Here is a 21,351-nt window from a genome sequence, read left to right on the forward strand (position 1 = left end):
AAAGGACCTGCTCTCCTGCACCCTGCAGGAATCCTAAAGCTAAGACTATGAGGCTTCCGGAACAGTCACAAAAGTGACACCTGAAGCAACCACTGCATCAGTCGCCCTCGGCTAGAGCTCAAGTGGACCAACGGTGTCAACAAGGTCCCCCAGCCCTCGAGTCAATCATGGATTCACTCCTCATGGACACCCTGATGCCTGGACTCACCCCTCGTGGGCTCCCCGATGCCACCTGCAGCCTCTGCACGCAGCCTGACCTCCCTCCCCCCCTTGACTGCTCCAGGTAAGAAAATTAAACTCCTTAAGCCACCTCTGCATCCGTTGTTACCGGGCTGTGGAGAAGAGGACCCAAGGTGTCCCCAGTCCCAATAGAATTGCAAGACTATAAACCCCCTGTTGGTTCACCCTGAATGGCCTTCCAGCCAGAGCATGCATCCTCTTTTCGCAGTGACCAATCACTAAAGAAATCTATTGGGCTCCCGACTCTTTTGCACCCTGCACCCGGCCGCCCCCATGCCTTTGGCAGTGTGTTGCTGTTACGGCCTTGGACCTTGCCCATCACGCACCTTAACTCCTGGAGATTGGTCCTGAAAGTTGCTGTATTATATCTGTTTGCAGAACCTTTTCTTCCTTCCATATGATAACCTTGCAGAACTCAAAAATGACAGTGTCCACTTTTTGACCTGAAAATAATTTATATTTAAAAACATGCTTACCTGAATGATTTTTCTCCGTCTAAACCTATATAAAGATACTTGCTATTTTTATAAATTGGTGTGGATCTCCTTCTTGAGTCGTATGGGTCAATATTTGATGATTGTGTGGATTTGCAAATGTCGTGCACTCCTCCGTGTTCAGCATAAGGCTGCTCGACTACACTGCCCCCTAACAGAGCACTTTGGGGTTGCATAGCAAGCCCCTGTTCACTCATATGGGAACCCCTGGACTCTATACACGGCATTTCAGATTTCTGATATATCACACAAAGAGCCAGCTTCCTACACCTGTACTGTGCTGCTGTCAGATCTTGCAGTTATTAAACTGGTCTTGCTTGCTGTTCATCACTTTATTACAGACAGGCAACAGTAGCCCTCCTGTCAAAAAATATCCCCATGGAGCCCAGCGGATTGTGCAAGTGTCCCTCGCCGAGGAAGCTGCTCAAGTGTAACGCAACAATACAAGTCCAAAGCATTTCTGCGATTTACAACATTCATCGCTGTGTTGTACAACGTTCTTTGCTCTGCGTGAAAGTACAAACTTAAACAACACCGCTATTATCAATAAACTGGAATCGAGATGGATTCCCACAGTATTTGGGTCCTGAAGCCGTTAGATCTTTATGCAGCAATCAAAGCCATCATCCAGACCATCCAGAGCTGGCTGAACCAGATTACACAGCCCTGCTCAGAGTTGGTTTCTTTCTTTAGTTTTATGTTGTTGTTTGGTAAAGCGCCAGTGGAGAAGTGTGGCTCACCGGTTAGAGGAGGCAGACCCGGACGCAGAGGTCAGACCCGGGATCAGGGTTCAATCCCCGACGCGGCAGGGTCTTGAGCTCAAAATGTCCACGGACTCGATAATTCTCGCCTCGGTGCCTACTCGAATCATGGGTTCACACTCTGCAACTATGGGCAATAGCTTGCTTAATCTCCACTACGGCCCCACCGCGATGGGGTGCCTGGCTTTCACCTTGGAGATGCCCAGTCGGGGTTATCTCGCAGAGGGAAAAGCCAGGATGGGTTCCCAAAGCAAGCGCCTTGAGACCTTACGGTGAAAGGCGCTATATAAGAACGTATGATTTACGATTTATTGAACTTGCATATTCACCAGCTTAGCTTTCCCATCTTGGATTTGCTGTTTTTTTTGCTCACTCTGTAAAGCTGTGCATGCACGTAGGCTTTCTACAGATGTATTGAAAATACTGACCCTTTGTCAAAAGTTTCCAATATGAAACATTTTGCAGTTTAAGAGTTTTAAGTTCACACTCACAATGCAAACTTGCTCTTCTGACACCTTTTCTCAACTCTCTTTTTTCAGGGTATAGCTCCCTGATAATGAAGACTGTTCAGGGCCCCTAATCCCAGCTTTAAAATAGACAAAGATGTTGATTGGTTATGGAGATTCTACATGTAATGCCCAGCATAAGTCAGCAGTCTAGTGCTGAAGCCTGTATCTACAGTTAACACCCACCCACCCACCCACCACTGATGTCACTGGTCATGTGACACAGCATCAATAAAAGAGGCCGAGCGCACGTGCTCTGGGCCAGTTGCACCATACCTCCAGTGTGTCCTGCGTCTGTGTGTGAGTGCCTGCCAGCATGAGGGCCTAGGGCCCATCACCGACTTTACAATGGCGATGAGGGTTTAGCTGTGCCCATGCGTGCCAGCTAAGTGAAAAAAAACGTCAAGAAGAAAAAGGGGAAGAGAATGCCGCTCGCCTGAGAGCACCCCCTAGGAACAACAGAGGCCGAGAGGCCCGTGGGGCGTGTGTCGAGCCCCGGGCCTGGAGAAGAAGGAGAAGGTGACCGAGCTCACCCCGCACCTCTCCAGCCTGCCGTAGTCCGCCCTGCCGTGGCGATACCCTGAGGAGACAGAGAAGCCATTGCGGTGCCCACCCGCGTAAGAACAGGCCCGTCGGCCGAAGGTGAGCCCCAGACTGTGAAGCACTAAAAGCGGAGCCCACCCGCTATGAGCCACGAACACTTAATACGCCCCCTGCAATGAGAGCGGCGCCAGCTATCGATTTAAATTAGGCAAGGCTCACGGAGCCCACCTGCGGCCTGCCTGCAGCGACACCGCAACTGCCCCGTAATTAAGACAAAGCTCGCAGAGCCCACCCGCGGCTTATCTGTAGCGACGCGGCATCGGCCGCCATTGCCCCCGTTAAAGAAGCAAGGCTCGCGGAGCCCACCCGCGGCCTGCCTGCAGCGTCCCCCGCCGCACGTGTGAAGTGCGGCGGCGGGGTGAGAAACTCTTATCATAGAGCGCCCGCAGCGTGAGGGGAGCTGCCGGGCGCCCAGAGAATAAAAGCGGCGATCAACTGAAGTCTAAACGGAGCCCACCCGTCAAGCGCTAACGTCTCCCCGCGCCGCATGTGGTGTGAAGGCGGCGGGGGAGGAGTAATGTGGAACCAGCGTCCGGCCTGCAGCCGGTCAGACAACACATCAACACCCCTTGCGCGGCCCGGACACCAGCGCCGACACCTCTCCCCGCCGCGCAGCATGTGAGGAAGGAAGCTGCGGCGGCGGGGCACGAAAGGACAAAGACAGCATGCGGCCCGGCCCGAAGACATTTCAAACCCCCAGCGTTTACCTAGGCGAAGGCACTTTGGAAAAGTAGAAGCCCGTTGTAAGGAGGCTGGAGACCGCCATCCAGCTCATCTGCTCTCAACTAAGCCCCCTTCACAATTAGGCCCCAGAGTCAGGTCAAAGTTTATTTGCATAATTAGTTAAAAGCCCCAGAGGAAAAGTAAAGAACTTAGCAGGATTCAGCAAGCATGCACAGGAGGCAGCCCCTCTCACACATTGTCTACTGCCCCCAGCACACCAGAGTGACTGCACCACCACTTACCCCCAAGCGGCACACAGCCCAGCACCGGCAGCTCTGTCAGGAGGATCAGAAGAAAGCTCCGGTCGAGCACAAAACAACGTAGATTGCCAAGAAAGAAATCCTACACTGCCATCTAGCGGCCAAAGTGCAAAATCGCGCCTGTACAATAAATAGCACTGGCAGCAAAGTTAAATGCCACAAGGAGAGACAAGCAACCAGCCTGCAGCCGCAGCAAAGGAAGACTGTAACTGCGCACAAGGACCAAGCGCAAGAACACTACCACACCAGAACGCCACCAAGCAGACACACAGCCAAGACTGCATGGCCCCCACACAAGCGTTGCCCAGAGACTGATAGAGAACCACCTGCTGGCAGGTGGTTACTCGCAAGAAGAGAGGAACGCGCCACAAAGCACAAGGAAGGTTTACAGTAAAAGACTACGAAGGGCAGCAACCTGCCCTCCGTCACGTCCAGAGAAATAAACAAGCCATCACACCGCCGAGGAAGAGAAAAGGTAAATGCGCAGCAGCGCGCCAGAAGCACAAAAGAGCGTGAAGACAACCCCAAGAACGCGCCAGAAACCCCAGAAGCGCGCCAGGAGTGCAGCGACTCCTCACAAGATATCCAAGAAAACGCGCGACAAGTGCGCCCCACAAGAAGATCACAAGAATCGCAACTAGCACCAAACAGAGGAAGCACGACCAAAAGAAGAACGTCAACGGAGTGGTGAAGCAACCCTCCAGAAGCAAACACCCAAGAAGCATCTACACCACGCCAGAAGAGAAGACAGCGATGCCTAGTGGCCACAGGCCATCGCTGCAGCAGAATGGCAAAAGTAAGAACACCCCACACGAACCAACGATGGTTCTAGAACCCAGCACCAGGAAGTGCGAAAGCGCATGACGCAAATGCGCAGCAGTGCGGACAGCACTAGCCCAAATCAGCAAGTCACAAAGAAGACACGAAGAGCGCACTCAGTTGCGCACCAAAGCAATCAAACAGAGATGAAAAGAAAATGGTTGCGCGGGCAACCCGCAGCATTGAAGAATCCGCCCAACAGCAACATGACCACTCAGCATGGTCACCAAGAACCAAGAAGCTCAGCACCACGAATCTTACCTGCCAGACCTCAGCAGAAGGGACCAGCACGAGGTCCAAGAAGTTCGGACAAGGCGCGGTCCGAGGACCTGGACCCACGAACGTCAACCACACAAATTAATGAAAGCGATGGGAAGAAGATGTGAAGGTCGTGACGCTAACCCTGGAAGTGAGTGACGAGAAGACAGTGTCCTAGGACTAGGACAAGACCAGGAAGACACGTGCAGAGTGCGCACGCTGCATGGGAAAGCCTGGCCAGAGAAGATGAAGAAAAGGGGACCAGGGTACGTCGCGAGAAGAGGAGAAGAGAAGAAGAAAGATCGGAGTGGCATGCCGCCACCGAAGAAAGGAAGAAAAGAAGAAAGGAGAAAGAACAGAGTGGCCACCGCCCCTAAGAAGGAAGACGTATTCAGAGTGGCACGACTGTCAGGTTAAAAAGGAGGAAGAAAGAACAGAGTGGCCGCCGCCACTAAGAAAAGAAGAAAGAAGCCACCCCTGCGGAAAGAAGGAAAGGGACAGGCACTGGGACACCTGAGTGCAATGGAAGACAAGCCTGGCAAGAGCACCGGCAGCGCAGACCAAAGACAACCACCTACGAGCCATCCATCCACATGGCGATCGCAAAAGAGAGCAAGCTAGACTGTTGGCGACATCTACTTCTGGGGTTTGAGCGGAAGATTGGATGGCGAGACTACTCAGGCCTCTGGAAGTGGAGGGCCTGACCTACCTCGCACCAGCCCTTAGCAAACCAGAATCAGAGACCTCGAGGGACTCTGGTGGCAGCAAGTCCCGCACGGGAGACAGGTCTACAGATGCACGTCTGCAGGACTCAAGGGGATGAAAGCCTCGCGAGCAATGAAGAGAGTCGACAACTTAACCTTCAGGTGGAATTAGGACACGACGGTGAGGTTCGTGGAGCGCCCTGCTCCGGCCCGAAGGCTATGGTGGAGCAACATGACCGAAAACACCAGTCCAGTGGAAGCCTGGCAAAGAGGTCCTCTCGGACATCTGGTGAGAGAAGAATACCGTCGAGAGGGGCACCCTAGTGAGAGGGATGTGTGCACCTACTCTTTTTCACCTGCCAAGAGTCGACAGTAAAGTCTGCCTGGAAAACATCACGAAGCCAGAAGAGAGAACAAAACCAGAAGACTGTTGACACCTGTGTCATCCAGTTATCTCTCATCACCAACGGAGCGAAGCAAAGGCAGGGCGGAGAACAGCGGACAGACAGCACAGACAAAGAATGAACCCGCCGAACAACTGCGAACCGTGCCACCAAGAACTGTTAATCCAAAACGCAAGAACTATACTGCCTGCGGCTTGCAAGCAGCCAAAGAGACTCATTTTGAAAGCGCAAGTCCAATGTTATTTTCTGTGTTTTCTTTCCCCCACAGGTTTTTGGACTTTTTCTGTTTGGGTTAATTTTTAACCAATTTGGGGAGGGATGTAGTGCCCCAGCATAAGTCAGCAGTCTAGTGCTGAAGCCTGTATCTACAGTTAACACCCACCCACCACTGATGTCACTGGTCATGTGACACAGCATCAATAAAAGAGGCCGAGCGCACGTGCTCTGGGCCAGTTGCACCATACCTCCAGTGTGTCCTGCGTCTGTGTGTGAGTGCCTGCCAGCATGAGGGCCTAGGGCCCATCACCGACTTTACACTACACTCAGCAGGGACCTCAATGGTGTAGCAGGGGTGCCAAGAGCCTTATTGCAAGTGAAGAGGGGTTTGTGCATACATTTGCGTGCCTGGCAATACAAAACGACCACTGGTCGCTGCGAAGGAGACCCTCAGACCCCTGGGCCTCGGTGCTACTGCACCTGCTGCACTATTGATAGCTACACCCCTGATGGCTCGGTCCCCGAACAACACAGTGGGTTCTTGGAATGACGTGAAACCCTCAGTGAAGGTGCAGGGTTTGAGTCTTTTCTTGAAGGCTGCCAGCATTAGGAGATTTCTAAATCTGGCATTCGCCTTGTCCAAAGAGAAAGCAGGTGTGAAATTGCAGCACTCCAGAAATCAGTTTGAGCGCACCCACTTTGCTTGTTGTTGTGATTTTGTTTTCCTGGACGCACGCTCTGTGCTGGCTGTCTCTAGGCGTGGCCCGAGGTCCGAAGCAGAGAACGGAAGTCCTGGGGAACACCAGTGGCTGCGCCAGTGTGCACTCCTCGTGCAAGGAAGGAAAAGAGCCCCTTGATGCCCGAACTACGAAATACAGCAATAATCAGGGTTCGGTGGGCCTTTCAGGCCCGGGTACCACTGCACTCATGATTGATACACCCCAGGGGAAGACCGGGATAAACAAATCACGAGTGAAGAAGAATGCGCTAGGAGGGGTGCAGAGGAATACAACGCTGAAATGTAAAGGTGGGCTGTCCTCCAGGGTTCCCCAGCCGTCGTGGTCTGCTCACTTTCCTGACCACCCCTTACCTCCATCAGACCTCAGCCAGCAGCTCTGTCCACCTCGCAGGGGGCATCTCATAGGCAAGCGTTCACTGCAGCCTCCGGGAAGGGAGGGGGAGGGGTGTCACCTGCTATAATATTCTGCAATGACTTCCCCCTCCTTTTGGGGGCCGTCTCTGCTCTCTCATTAAAAGAAGGTGCCAACCTGTATACAGCAGCCGAGGGTGGTCGGACTCCTAAAAAAACAAGCATTGGCATAGCCAATAGGTTTCGCCTTAACATAGTTCAATAGGCTATATGTGGGATGTTATGAACTACCAACATATTGTGAATGGTTCAATAAATCCATAATCTTTCTTGTCCCTTAGCAGGGGGACCTTATGATAAATGATCTTGTCCAACAGGTAAAAATATCCTTCCAACCATTATGTCAGCATCACCCATGGAACCAATGCACGTCATCAACATGTAGGACAGCTTAACATATATATCCATATTGCCCAAGACTACAGTAGGTAGAACACTAGCTTTATTAAATAACATTCACACCCATTTGCCCTCTGACATACCTTGCAAATAAAGCCACAGTTTTTAAATAGCAAGCACACTTTTTAGGTCTTGTGGCATTGAACAGCGCGTAAGCGCTGTCTCGCCAGAGATCTATTGTCGCTGGGTCTGCTTCCCAGGAGACAGCACCTGGCTGCGCGCATCTCGCAAAAGGCGATCGGCGCAGAACGCGCTCGCTGTGGCCAGCTGCTGTCTCCTGGGAAGCCCCAACACCGCACACACAGACACACACACGAGCGCACATACACACACGCACGCATACAGAGACACCCCCGCCGTCGCACACACACAGGCGTGCACACATACACACACGAGCGCCCCCCCGCTCCCGAGTACAGTCCCACTTACCGCCAATCCGGTGTTCTGTAGCCTCCGCGGGGCTCTCCCTCGGGTATGGGAGCCCCGCGTCACCACTGCTCCTCGGGCCAGGCACTCCGTGGGCGCTGCTTCGCGCACAAAACGGAAGTCCCGCCCCCACGCTAGGTTTCGTTTTCATGACTGCGCGCGCACGTCTTGTGTTTTTGTTTTAAATCTCCCACGTCCCTGTCCTAGTCAATGTTGGCATGTCTGCTAGCATCTCATACGTTTTACAACGCTATTCACTCCCTCAAAGAGACGCTTTTGCAACAGAAACAAACATTCTATTTGCCCTTTAAGGGATATTGGAAAAGGCGAGATTTTATGCGGAAGAAGGTGAGATAGGAACATGTTTGCCTACGAAAGTTTCTTTAGCTACTTCCTGGAGATACTATTGCCATGTATGTGTACGTGAGTGCTGCGGCTGCCCCTTGTCTTCTTAGGAAGTAACCCAGTATTCCTGAATGCTACGGTCAGCGAATTTCTGATTTGTCATATTGCGCACATCTATATGCCCCCTCAGTTATCGTCACGTTTTTTTCACCATTTTATGTCGCCCTTATTTTGATGTTCATTGCAAGGTGCCGGGTGCATCATTTCAACCCAACTATGCGGAATATGACTCACAAACCAATTCACCTGTTCAAAGATTTCACCCCGGCGGTACACTTTGTATTTTATCCTTCTACGGTCGATAAAACAAATTCCGGTAGGTAACACTCATCTGTTTAAAAATGCGAGATGACGCTGGGGTAGAAATGGGTTTTTATAAAATCCACATTGAAAAATCGTAATTAGCTGCATTATGCCTGAGCATACGTTTTTTCAGTGTTACCCCCAATTGACTCTGTAGCACTGTTTCGGTTTTTGCCCTTGGAACTTAAGTGAACCCGGAGACCCGAGTAAGAATCGTGCCTCCTCTACGTGCACAAATTGTATGACTTTGTGCAGGTCACTATCTCTTGTGGCTTCACAGTTCCCTTACCTGCCAAAATGCTGGCGCACCTATCAGCGTCTCGGTAACGTGCAGCACTGCACATTTTCTGCTCGGCAGAGAAGGTGCGCACAACACCTTGAAACACTGAAGTTTCTGCTCCACCGTTCCAAAGTCACCTATCGCAAGCGAGAACGCTCTTGCCGCATAATCCACTGCCGGGTGCCGCTTGGACACGAATCTTGCGTCCACCTCCATGCTGGTTCTCCGCTTAAAAAGGGAGTTAAGTTCAGAACGAGGATGGACTAGAAGTGCACAGACTCATACCAATCGTACAGTGAAGCAATCGTTGTGGAAGCAACTATAACCCTGAATTGTGTACCGAAGTATCCCTGACTGTGAAATACTTTTATTTTTTATTGGAATAATTGACAAGCGATACTCCTTAGTTTTACCACGATTTGAATGAATTTGTCTAGCATGTTAGACTGCCGGTGTCACCCCATGTGATGGTGTCCCCCCCCCACCCCCGCCTAGTTCCTGATGGATGGAATGCTTGCATTAATCTCAGTCACTGGTAATTATTCTGGCCGCATCACAATAGTTAGTTCCTTAGCCCAAATGCCACCGCAGTGCTGACCCTGCCATGTGCACACCATTCTTCACCCTACTCACTACAGAAGCAGGTAAATACGCAATGGCAGAGCACAGAAATCAGCGAGACCAGCCCTCTCCTGTGAAGACAAGCAGCGAAATCATATGAAGCTTAGACAAAAAAGTAGCTCAACCATGAAGTCAAACGAACTGGGTCGCCAAAATCTTGGGATGCCCAAGGCAGAGCATTTGAGATCTCTTTCACACAGGTAAGGGCACCCGATCATTCTCAAAGAGGAATCCAAAGACAAAGTACTGTTACTGTTACGTCAGTAATGGTATCCAGCCACTTATCGCTATTGCCAGCAGTCATTGTTTTGAGGTAGTCGGATGCATAGGAAGATGCTGTCATAGTAGGATGGGTGGTCCAATCACCCGACCACCCAGCAGACTGATGCAAGCTGTGTGAATAATAACAGCTGTGAGCAACAGCATACTCTTGCACACACTCTCACTGCTCACCAATTCAAAGTTTGCTAAAAAATGTATGCAACGCATTGTCATACACAATGCCAATAACTCAAACTTTATTGCTGCGAGACCTATTGCATTGCAAATGCTTGGTAATGTAGCACCACTGATCTTCTACCTCTTAAGCACATCTAGTGCTTAATTTGTGCTCATGCCACTAGGAAGTATGCACCTGTGTTCTTTTTTGGGGTCTACAAGCAAGTTTTCCTCGTCAGACTTTTACCCAGAGCAAGAGAAAGAGGGGCGGAAACAAGGATGAATCGAAGGTGGATAAAGAGCGAGAAGAGAGAGATCAAAAAGAGTCTGGAAGAGTCAAAAAGAAGCAGGAAGTGGAAGAGAGTAGAATAAAAGACATGAGCTGGAATCACAACCAGGCAGCCTTGCTCAATAGCAACCACATCAAACGATACACTGTGTGTCCCTAAAACAATAAACAGTGCAAGCAGGCGAAGATTTTCAGGACAATTTACACATGGAAGGGGGTCTGAAAGAGAAAGCTGCAGGCTGGAGAGAGGGAGGGACTCTGGGCCATCTTCTGTACGTATGTAGGTGTATATATACACATACACAAATTTTGGCAAACGGGGCAACGCCTGGACTAATGGAATTACAAATGTAACATGCAGGCAGATTAAAAGGCAATGGGAAGCCACACTGAGGGCCACGGAGCAAGTGGGCGAGCTGAGAGAGGGACGCGTGGGTGAAGAGATAGAGAGATGAGGTAGGGAGCTGGAGGTGAGCCCGCAAGTGGTGCACGAGCGTGTGCTTACTGCGAACGAAAGTGAAAACGCAAGTATGTCGAGCCGGGAGAGCAGTCTGCTCTTTTTCGAAGCACATACTCGTGATTGTGGGGCGCCCCTGCACGCTCCCGGAAGGTGTATGCCGCCACAAGCACAAGTGTGTGCTAAAAAGAAAACAAGCATTAGGAATGCATTAGAGCTTGGGTTTGTTTGAGTTAGAGATAATGGCATTGTAAATGGCAATGTGTTTTAGGCATGTGTTTTGGAGTGGAAACATGTGGTGTGTGTTGGATATGTGTGTTGGATTGGAATGTTATCAATGGTGGCATGCTGCACTTTAATGCAATATCTTTAAAAGGTAAAGTGCAGCATAGTGCGATAGGTACAATATTAATTGGTGGATGCGTTATCAATTGGTGTGTGCATTGATGTGTGGTGGATGTGTGTGCCTGTAGGAATTGTGCAGTGATGGCAAGCGTGTAGTGGTGGCTTGAGGTGAGTATGACTGGTGGTAGCGTGCAGTAAGAGCGGTTAGTGAGTGTGGCTGTCAAGCGTACAGAGCTGGATGGTAATGCGTGTGGTTGGTGAAAGGGTGCACTGACAGCTGTTGATGATTGTTCCAATTGAAAGAGTGGCTGGTGCACTGTCAGCTGTTGGTGTGTGTGTGTGTTTAGTGAAAGTTGCACTGACATTGTTTGTTGTGTGCGTGAGTGTTCAGCGGCACTGATGCATGGTTGTGTTTGTTTTTGGTGAAAGCGTACATTGATGGTTGTTGGTGTTTGTGCCTGGTGAAAGCATTCATTGACCGCTGGGTCTATGTGTGTGTGTGTGGTGTGTGTATGGTGTGTGTGTGTGTGGTATGTGTGGGTGGTGTATGTGGTGTTTTCTGCAGAATCACACACTGCCCCTACACATTCACACACTGCTCACCCGCACACTCCCAATGTCACCCTGCATAGTCACACACTGTTTATCCTGCACACTCATTCTGCACACTAACACAATGTGCAACCTGCACCCTTACACTGTCTCTGCAGTCACTCTGCACTCACTGTCACTTTACACTCACTCTGCACTCACTGTCACTTTTCACTCACTCTGCACTCACTGTCACTTTACACTCACTCTGCACTCTGAACTCACATTCTCCGGATGATGCCATCATTGATATCATCAAGGATGTCACTTGATATGTCATTAGTGATGTCATTAAGGATGTCATTGACGGAGGGGGGGTTGGGGGCATCTTGTCACTAGGTGCAAGATGGCCACCACCTAGTGAGGCTCTGCTGGCTGGACGGACGGATCATCCACCATAAATCAAACCAATTCCTATACACTGTTATGATGTATTTGGTATCTACAGTGCAGTATGTATTGCTCGTGATTATATAAGGACCATGGGCACCAGTGGCCCACATATACGGTCGTCTCCAATCGAGGAGTGAAATGGGTCTATTAAGTACGCCTCTTCACAATAATGGTCATTGATGTGTGAGCATATCTATGTATATCAAAGCATGCTTTTAATATGAATTCCAGCGGTGGGGGCTGAAAGGACGAGCAGGCTGGGAGAGGCGATGTCAGAGGCTTCTGTGAGCTCCCAGCCTGTCGTTTCCAGTGGTGGGGGCTGCAGGGAGGATCAGGCGGGGAGGGGCGATGTCAGAGGCCTCTGCGAGGCGGCATCTAGCTTCAATTACCACAGGCCCACAAGCTTTGGCAGGGAGCCAGCATGCGAGCACACACGGCTGAAAAAACAAGGAATGGATTCTTGCATCAGGCCAAACTCACTGCAGAATGGTGAACGCGCCCCGACCATCTGGATTCCATTACCGCGGCACCCTGACAGCTCCTAATTGAAATGTATTGACTCCCTTGCGCATAACCGCACAGAAAATGCAGGAAGTGCCGAACATAAAATATATATGGCCTATTGCGTCAAGGCTACTACAAACACGGCACCGCGAGGACCAATTACCATGCAGATGGCAAAAATAACTACTGAAAATGTCGCGCACTGAGGATTTTTTGCTACACTATTCTGAGCCCCTTAACAATACGGCTCGGAGCTCCGCCCCACTGCTGACGCAGTGGTGACGTAGGCCGAGCCCTAAAAAAATAAAAAATAAAAGGAAGCAGAACGACAGGTAAAGGTCCTCCTGCATAGGCGAGACCTCAATCGATGACATGGTGGCGTTTTCAGTCCTAGGATTTAGTTTGAAATAAATGCATTATGGAAGTTGGGGTCTTGGCTTTCTTCTAGAGACTGCTTTGAAATAACATGTACAATAAATGTTTGCAACAGAAAAAGACCTGGGCTGGAAACATGGTGCCAAGGAGTAATGTGGCGGCCTTGTGGCATGAGAGCCCCTGGCTGTTGTGCCATAGTGCCCATCAACTTGGAGCCAACTCTCCAAAGCGCTAGACCACAAGTAGAGGGAGGAAACACAATCAGCAAGCTGGTAACCCCTGGTCACTGGGAGCGGGCCACAGAAGTAAAGTGTGGCCATCCCAAACACCGCTCATTCACAAAACACCTCACCTCCCAAGGAAGCGCCCCGCCTAGGTAGGGTCAGACAGGAATCCAAAATCAACCCTGGCCAAAAAATAAAAAATAAACATCAAACCACCCCCACACTGCAGGGGGTCACAAATTCAATGAGAATACACAGGCTCATTTGCAGAACTAACCAGTCTCACACCATGCAAGGCCTACTTCACTGAACTCCTCTGACATGACAACTATATAGCCGCTATCATGCAGGACCAACTTGGCCCTAGTATGTATTGTGTGAACTTTTTAGGTTTCGACCTTGGCTTCGCAGTGCCCCTCCCAGTCGAAAGCTATTGTTTACTATATGGGGGACTTGAATCTGCCCCTTCTTCCATTGGCTAGCTCCATAAATGGAGGCTAGCCATTGGAAGAGATTGGCCGTCAATCACGTTTTCCAGTGAAAACGCGATTCGGGGGCGTTTCTGGGTCTTTTTTTAAGCCCCGCCCCTTCTTGCCGTGTGTCCCGGGCCGCGCTGTAATTGGCTGCAGGCCCGGGACACCCCAGTGACGTCATTTCCCGGGCCGCGCTGTGATTGGCTGCCGGCCCGGGACACCCCCGTGACGTCAGCCAATCACAGCACGGCCCGGGACCTGACTTGTTTTTTATTTTTACGGCGACCCGACCCGACCACTTCTGTTTTTTTTAAGCACCTCTTCAATCTGCCACCGTGAGTGAGCGAAGCGGCCCGCCTTTGGTGTTTGTGAGAACATTCCTCCACTCCCCGGAGGTCATTGTCGTTTTGTGCACTGCACTTGCTTAATGCACGGTTCCTTAGAAGGTATTTGTCGAGCACTTTGTGAGCGCTTCCGCTGTTTGTTTGTAGTTAAGGCGCGCTGAGCGGCCCCTGTAGCCTTGGACGTTTCTCAGGGGCAAAGGGCGGCCCCACGGCAGACATGTCTGCGAAGAAATGTCTCAGGGCGATGAGCGTCTGAGGCAGGCTGCAGGGTGTGGGGGGCGCCATCTTAGACTGATGGCGCACCGACTGCCCATGACAGAAGTGCGCAGCTGCGGGACTGAGAGATGCAGGCCTCGTGGTGATGATGCCCGTAGGAGAGGTGTCAGGTGAAAGGCAATGGTGAGGTGTCTTTTCTAAAGGGTTTTCTGGTTAAAGAGAAGGGTGGGCAGCCAGTCTTTTCTAGAGTTTTATCAGACCAAAACGGGGTAGAAGTGGTCAATTCGCTCCTACTGTCAAACCCCCATGCGGTCACCTAGGCTGCAAGTCACCTGCGCCTGACAGGCAGAGGAGAGGATGTGGCGTAACTGTCAGAGCTGCCGACCTTGTAACTGGAGAACCAGGTTCGAGTCTCGGCTCAACAGCCTATGTTCCTGGGCAAATCACTTTATCTGCCTAATAAAAAATGAATGTATCCCTGTGTAACATAACTGGTGCTGTGTAAAGCGCTATAAAACAGCAGAAAACAAAAGGATCGATCGATTGTTCCTGTCTCCAGAGCCTGCAAACACTTGAAAGCGTGTTTATTAGGCGCCCCTGGTGGCGGTGGAGGATGCACTTTGGATCTGCGCTGTAGTGAGTATCACTTCCTTTATGTGAACTCTTTTATGCATTAGGAGTTAAGAGCCAGTCCCCGCAGCTCATATCTGGTAGATAAGATAAGGCTGGTGTTGAAACACATCTCTTTGTTCCTCAGTGACAAACGCGGCCATTTGACATTTTGCCTACAGTTTACAGTTCAGATACTCTCCGATAGTGGCAGCGCAGACCTTGGCACTGTCTGTGTTCATTCATTCACAACTCCTCTAATTCAGCACTTTCATGGGGATACTTTGGCCTTTTTCACGTTGTGCTATAAATTCAATTAGCACGCATTTCTCTTGTGGATATTCATCAGTATACAAACCTAACCATATCGGTGCCATAATCTCCTATACCTCTCTCAAAAACACTGCCTTTGTAGCTCCTCGTGGAATGGTAATGGTATTTGCTGCCCCTACTGGTGCGCCGGCAATGAGACTAGCTTACCTTGCTTTGGCTGGCAATGCCTTGGAATGCTGAGAGTTGCGCAGCCAATCAGCTTCTTCAGACTTCAGGCCATAGGGCAGCTCTAGGTCACATCTGGCAGGCCCCTGAGAGCAAGCACTTCACTCACAACATTGACAACAAGCACAAAGAACATACTGGATGGAGCACGATAAGGAGAGAGATGGTAGTGAAGATGAAAGGGCGACAACACAGGGACATTTGTATTTATTTTTTACCATGCAGTGTCAACTTCAAAGTGCAAGATTACAAACAATAATAAAATATAACATGAGATGCAGTAACTTAGCATTAAACACACCACCATGTAACATTAACTTAAGTCCAGCTCTAGGTACCAGCAAGTGCATGTGCTATTTTGCAATTTTGTTCTTTGGTCAGGCCTTACTGTCTCTTTCCTTATGTTTACACACTCACCATTGCCAGTGGCCCAAAAACATGTGCCTTGGGTAAAAACGAAATTTTTTTATTGATACTGCGCCCATGCTGCATTACAAAATTAAATAAAAATCAGGTGTAACACCAGATGCGACCCATATGAAGTATTACACTATGTTTGATCACAATTAGGTATGCACACTTAGGCCCTCGTTACCAATGGGCTGGATTATGGAACGATATTCATCTCACGTCCCAAATAATGATGCTTTGGCGTTTGTTATTTATCAGATGTTATAAATAGCACCTTTTACAAGTCTTCCTCCTAAAGTGAGGACTAACTTGCAGATTTTGGTACTTTTTTTGGGTTTTACTTGTATTTGCTTTTTGTTCTAGTCATGTTGAGTCAATAATTGCACATGAAATTGAATGCTGAGAGGCAGACAGTGAAATTGATTCATCATAACACTGTCGGTACATACCCTTATTACACTCTTTGTGAATGTGTCCCTAAATTCACCTTTCATTTCAAGTTCAGAAATAAGTTGTGAAATTGCTGGTGGGATGTATAGGAAGGAAGGAATGCGAAGAGTAAAGAGCAATGGAGGGAATGAATGACTGTGCTGTTACATATATGTATTTATAGCAATATTGTCCCGGAAATTAATTTTTAATGCTAGTTTATTCCCTTACAACCTTCTTGAAAGAGATTTTGGCTTTCCCCAAATCATGCTTGAAAATCTGATTCTCTCAAGCTTTTTTTTGTATTTTGCATTCTGGAAGTTACAACCTGGGATTTGTAATGGGATATGCAAAACTGCAAGTCCCAGAATGCAAGTTAAAAACTTGGAGTGGATGAACTGTTAATGCATGGACCCGATAAACTTGGGGGCTCTGTAACTGTTGACCGGCATAAACAGAGCCTGACGCTGCCGTGAGGGGAACGGCACCAGGCGAACGCTGAGGATTTCCAGCGGCCGGGGGCGCAACTACATCGACGAGCGGACTACCGCTCCCAGAAGCCCCGGAGAGGGCGTGGCACAGCATCCCGCGCCCGTAGGCGCCACAAGAGCAACGAGCGCCAAGCGCTCCTGGGGGCATAAACAGAGCCTGACGCCGCCGTGAGGGGAAAGGCACCAGGCGAACGGTGAGGATTTCCCGCTGCCGGAGGCGCAACTACACCACTGTGCTCTGTAATGCTAGGGAGGACGCTTATATAAGAGTTGGTACCTGCTGCGCGGTTTCTTCTGTATTGTGGTCAGGAAGTTGAACAATCGCCATTGGGCGTTGCCAAAAGCTCCCATAAATTTGCCTGATTTTATGAACTGCCACATTCTTCCAATGCTCCTTAGAAATGTGCGCCTCAAGGCAAAATTAGAGACAATCACGTTACTGCCATTACCCAAATGCAATAACACCTCAAGAGAGGCAAAAGGTGTAAATGATAAACCGGTCATGCAGGTTGGGGGACACCTGTTCCCAAGCCAGACCTCTGTAGGTACAACACACCGTTGACAATGGGAAGTATTTTCTGTTTCTGGTCTTTAATAAAGACTGTTGCATGTCTAAGTAATAACAAGTGTGCATAATTGCAGGCCTCGGATCATTACTTCTCAACAGCATTGCAAGGAGGTGGGGAGGGCTGTGTGGGCTGTGAGGGCTGTGTAGGCTGTGTGAGCTGTGTGGGCTGAGAGAGCTGTTGGCAATGTAAATAACAATGCCATTTATTTATAAGTAAAAAAAAAAAAGAAATGTCATGAGCAATGCCAATAGCTCTAACTTTTCCAAAGGCGAAACCATTGCATTGTAAATGCTTGTTTCCACTTTGTTTCCACTCCTGGGCATCCATGTGACAACCTAATGCGTTCTGGGAGTTGTAGTCATGAGTTGCTCCACTGACCCAATTGGGTGAACTCTAGTGCCGACAATGATCGAAATGGGGTCCCCTGAGGATTTAGAGGTGGTGCAGGCCTGGCTGCTACAACGCTGACACAGCTTGGACTTATCACCCCATTCCCGCCAAGGAGTGGCTTACTGATGCCTACTTTTCAAGAGTTTATGGCTGACTGTCTCTGAAGAGACTTGAGCGCTGGAAGCCTCCAGACCACCCACACTGTGTTTCTGCAGAGACCTTCCCTCAGCAGCCTTTCTGACGTCACGCTCTGCTCGTGGTTTCATGTTTATTCCAAGCATCAATGCTTCAGGAACCAGCTGACATTGGAAGCTGGAGCCACAGAGATGAAGTGAGAGATAAGATCCATCAGACAGCCCTCTGGAGAGAGGTGCCTACACATGGCAGGGAGCTGCTGCTTACAAAGGCTTCTGGAAGTGTCTTCTGTGCATCACACAGAGGGTTTAAATTTACTCTATAAAAAGGGGCAGTGTCTGTGGAACCGGCCACATTTTATGCAGTTTGTTTTTATGAAAATGGCGAATGAAGGGTTGGTGGATTTTTCACAAATGTATTTATTTATTTATTTATTTTTTCAATTTTTAAAGCGCGCAAATACCCATACAGGTGTCTCGGCGCTGGTGATCAGAGAACTCCTTACACTTTGAGGGGTGGTTAAACAGAGGAAAAAAGCCATGTCTTGAGGCTTTTTCGGAATTTAAGGAGGGTGGGGGCAGTTTTGATATGCAGTGGGAGGGTGTTCCATAGTTTAGCAGTGGCTGTAGTGAAGCACCTGTCTCCCCAAGTGGCCTTTTTTGTCCGAGGGACAGACAGCATGAAAGCTGTGGAGGATCGAAGAGTTCTGCGATGCTCCAATGGATGAAGAGCTTCTTTTAAAAACTTAGGCCCTGGGTAGTTAAGGGTCTTGTAGGCTATGCAGAGAGCCTTAAATTTTATTCGGCTCCTGATTGGGAGCCAGTGGAGCTCTTTAATGTGATGGGATACAGATGTGAATTTGGGGATAGAAAGTAAAGTTCTGGCAGCCGCGTTTTGAACGGTCTGGAATTTGTTGAGGACTCCTTCCTGAGCATTAAGAAGCAGAGAGTTACAGTAATCCGTTTTAGAAAACACTAACAGTACTGATAAGTGTTTTACCGGCTGACTGTGGTAGATAAGGAAGGAGTTTCTTGATTTTTTTGAGTGTGTAGAATGCAGATGATACGACAGCATTGGCGTGGTGGTGGAAAGTCAATTTGTTGTCGAAGGTGACTCCCAGGTTACGAACCTTAGTCACCGGTTGGGGGGGGATCCCAGCTCCGGTGGCCACCATTGTGGGGACCATGCTGGTTTCAAGCTCCCGAATGTCATCACCTCCGTTTTATCAGAGTTAAGTTTGAGGCAGTTTGATGACATCCAGGAGCTTATTGCCTTCATACCCTCCTGAAAGTTGGCTGCCACGCTAGCTCCGTTATTGTACACCGATAGCACTAGTTGCGTGTCATCGGCGTATGTGGTAAGGGCAATACCATAGGATTTTATCACCCTCGCCAAGTCCGATACATAGATATTAAAAAGCGTCGGACTTAGCGAGGAGCCCTGTGGAACGCCGCAGGGGAGAGAGAAGGTTTGGGAGGTGAAATTGCCCATTTTGACAATCTGAGGCCGATTGGCGAGGAACGAAGCAATCAGGTCTTTAGCTGTTCCTCCTATTCCCAGAGCTGCGACACGGTCGATCAAAACGATTTAATTCTATGAAAGTAAGACAGTGCAGTGTGAACTGCATCACAAAAAGAATAGGTTTATTGTAGAATGATACATGATTTTATTAAAATAATATCAGTAGATAACATGATTATTCGATGGTACTTGAACGGCTATTAATTATCCTTCGTGTATAAGTAGATTAACAAGTCTAGTTTTTAGGTCTGGCCTTTCTCATTATCCCATTATTGTTCCACAAATTCATACATAATTCACATACATAGAGGGGCTTTTGGTTAGCACCCCACCCCCGACTGCTCTGATAAAGTGCCATTCACATGTTGGTTCCGCCCAGCACAGCATACAGGGGCAATGAGTCTGCCCCCATCATCAACTGGCTACCTTCACTTCCAGTGACCATACAAAGTCCGTGCACGCGGTCACATCCACTTAAAAGTAGGTCCTTTCTCTTCAGTAACAAAACTGGCTCAAATAGTATTTTATTTTACTTATATGTTTTTTATTAATTCCTGGACTCGGCAGGGGGCAGAGGGGCAGTAATGCAGCCAACCGGTTTTTGTTGTTCTGTGTTTGGTCTAGAAAGGAGGTGGGAAGTGCTGGTCTTAGCAGCGCTAATTGGGCGACGTACATATCCATTGCCATACCAATAGGGACAATGATTGGGACCCATGATTGGCAACTGTGGTGTTTAAGGATGCATTCCCCAACTTCTGGAATTGCCATCTTACATGTATACTTTACTTGCCAGATTTGTGACTAAACCAAGTTCTCTTCTCGGTTTGCCATATTAAGATTTTCTGGAAGGGAAGGTCTTTGTGTCTTGTGTAATGAATGCTGATGACCTCTAAATGACTCTTTCTGGGCTACAAAATGTGTTTGACAGTTCCTATGTTAAAGAAGATTGTAAATACAGTGTACTTTAAGCCGTGTTCCTTCTGATATTAACCACTTAGTGTTAGCTTTGAGGCAGTGTGTGCGCTCCCTTGGTTCCACAGCCGAGTACATGTTTGCTATTGATAAGTGCCGGGTACTCCCCTATTAAAAGTATTGCGCTCTGGCAGAGAGAGAAGTGAAGGTACTGTCTCTTTAATTTAAAAAGTGCAAGTACTCAGTAGCTGCGAGTACGCGGCCATTTAAAGCTCTGCTTATGATTTTGATACAAAATTCTTTGTAATAGCAGATACCACGTCTCTGCTTCCAGCAAAGCGTCACTTAGTGTGTCATCAACATTAGGCACAACAGACATGTCACAGACTTGTCGACTGAAAGACCGACAGCTGCGCGTGCACCAACCTACTGAGATGTGACTGACTGAGACCCAACCTTATGCTTTGAGAATGACCAAAGTGCTGCACTTCCCCCTGGTGGAGGCGCATGAAGTGCGCCCCGCAGCTGAGTCAAGACCGAGAGGCGGCACCCCCCCCCCCCCCCCCCCCCCAGTCTAGGGGAGGGGTGCCTTTAGTGCCGAGGGAACGGTTTCGTTTCCCTGAAAGTAGGCAAGGGGAGGGTCGCCTGAAAGGCTGGCGTCTTGAACAGCGCAGTATGTGGCGCCCCCGATTGTGGGGAGTGGCTGCTTGTCGTGGGAACTTTAAAAGGAAACGAGCTGCGTCTGTGTGTGGAGTGTAGCAGCATGCGCGGGCCTCTCTAAACAACAACACAAAGTAACACAATCAATATAATACACAAACTAACACAACACACTTACAAACTAATATAGTACAACCACGCAGTACAAAACAATGAGAAAACGCATCACAAAAGCACAACTGCAAAATACACTTCACCACAACAGAAACACTGCATAATCAACATGCACAAACACTCTTGTCACACATTTCCACCTCTATAACACGGTGGTGCGGGGAGGTTGTACCGCCTGTTACCACCAGGACATGGAACGGCGCCAGCCTTAATGTTTCGAGATACAGCCCTCTTTGGAAGTAAGTGAAAGTAGCCAGGGAGGGCGTGTGCGGGCGGAAGAGAGGCTCTTGTTGTGCCCAGTACCTTCTAGTAACCCCCTCGGTGCCGCCTC

General features: G+C 49.1%; 1 protein-coding gene across 2 annotated transcripts in view; it reads right to left on the minus strand.

Annotated features, from left to right (window-relative positions):
- Positions 1 to 21,351, minus strand: part of LOC147678416 (transmembrane protein 272-like) — a 93,882-nt gene that overhangs the window by 72,225 nt on the left and 306 nt on the right. The window contains exon 1 of one of the 2 annotated variants that reach the window (XM_086946008.1): positions 21,161 to 21,178. The exons of the other annotated variant lie outside the window; for it this stretch is intronic. The gene's annotated coding sequence lies outside the window, so the exon portion shown is untranslated. Of the gene's footprint in view, positions 1 to 21,160; positions 21,179 to 21,351 lie in introns of those variants that run through there. 2 annotated transcript variants of the gene reach the window in all.

Source organism: Lissotriton vulgaris, chromosome 12 (assembly GCF_964263255.1).
Source record: "Lissotriton vulgaris chromosome 12, aLisVul1.2, whole genome shotgun sequence".
NCBI classification, from domain to species: domain Eukaryota; kingdom Metazoa; phylum Chordata; class Amphibia; order Caudata; family Salamandridae; genus Lissotriton; species Lissotriton vulgaris.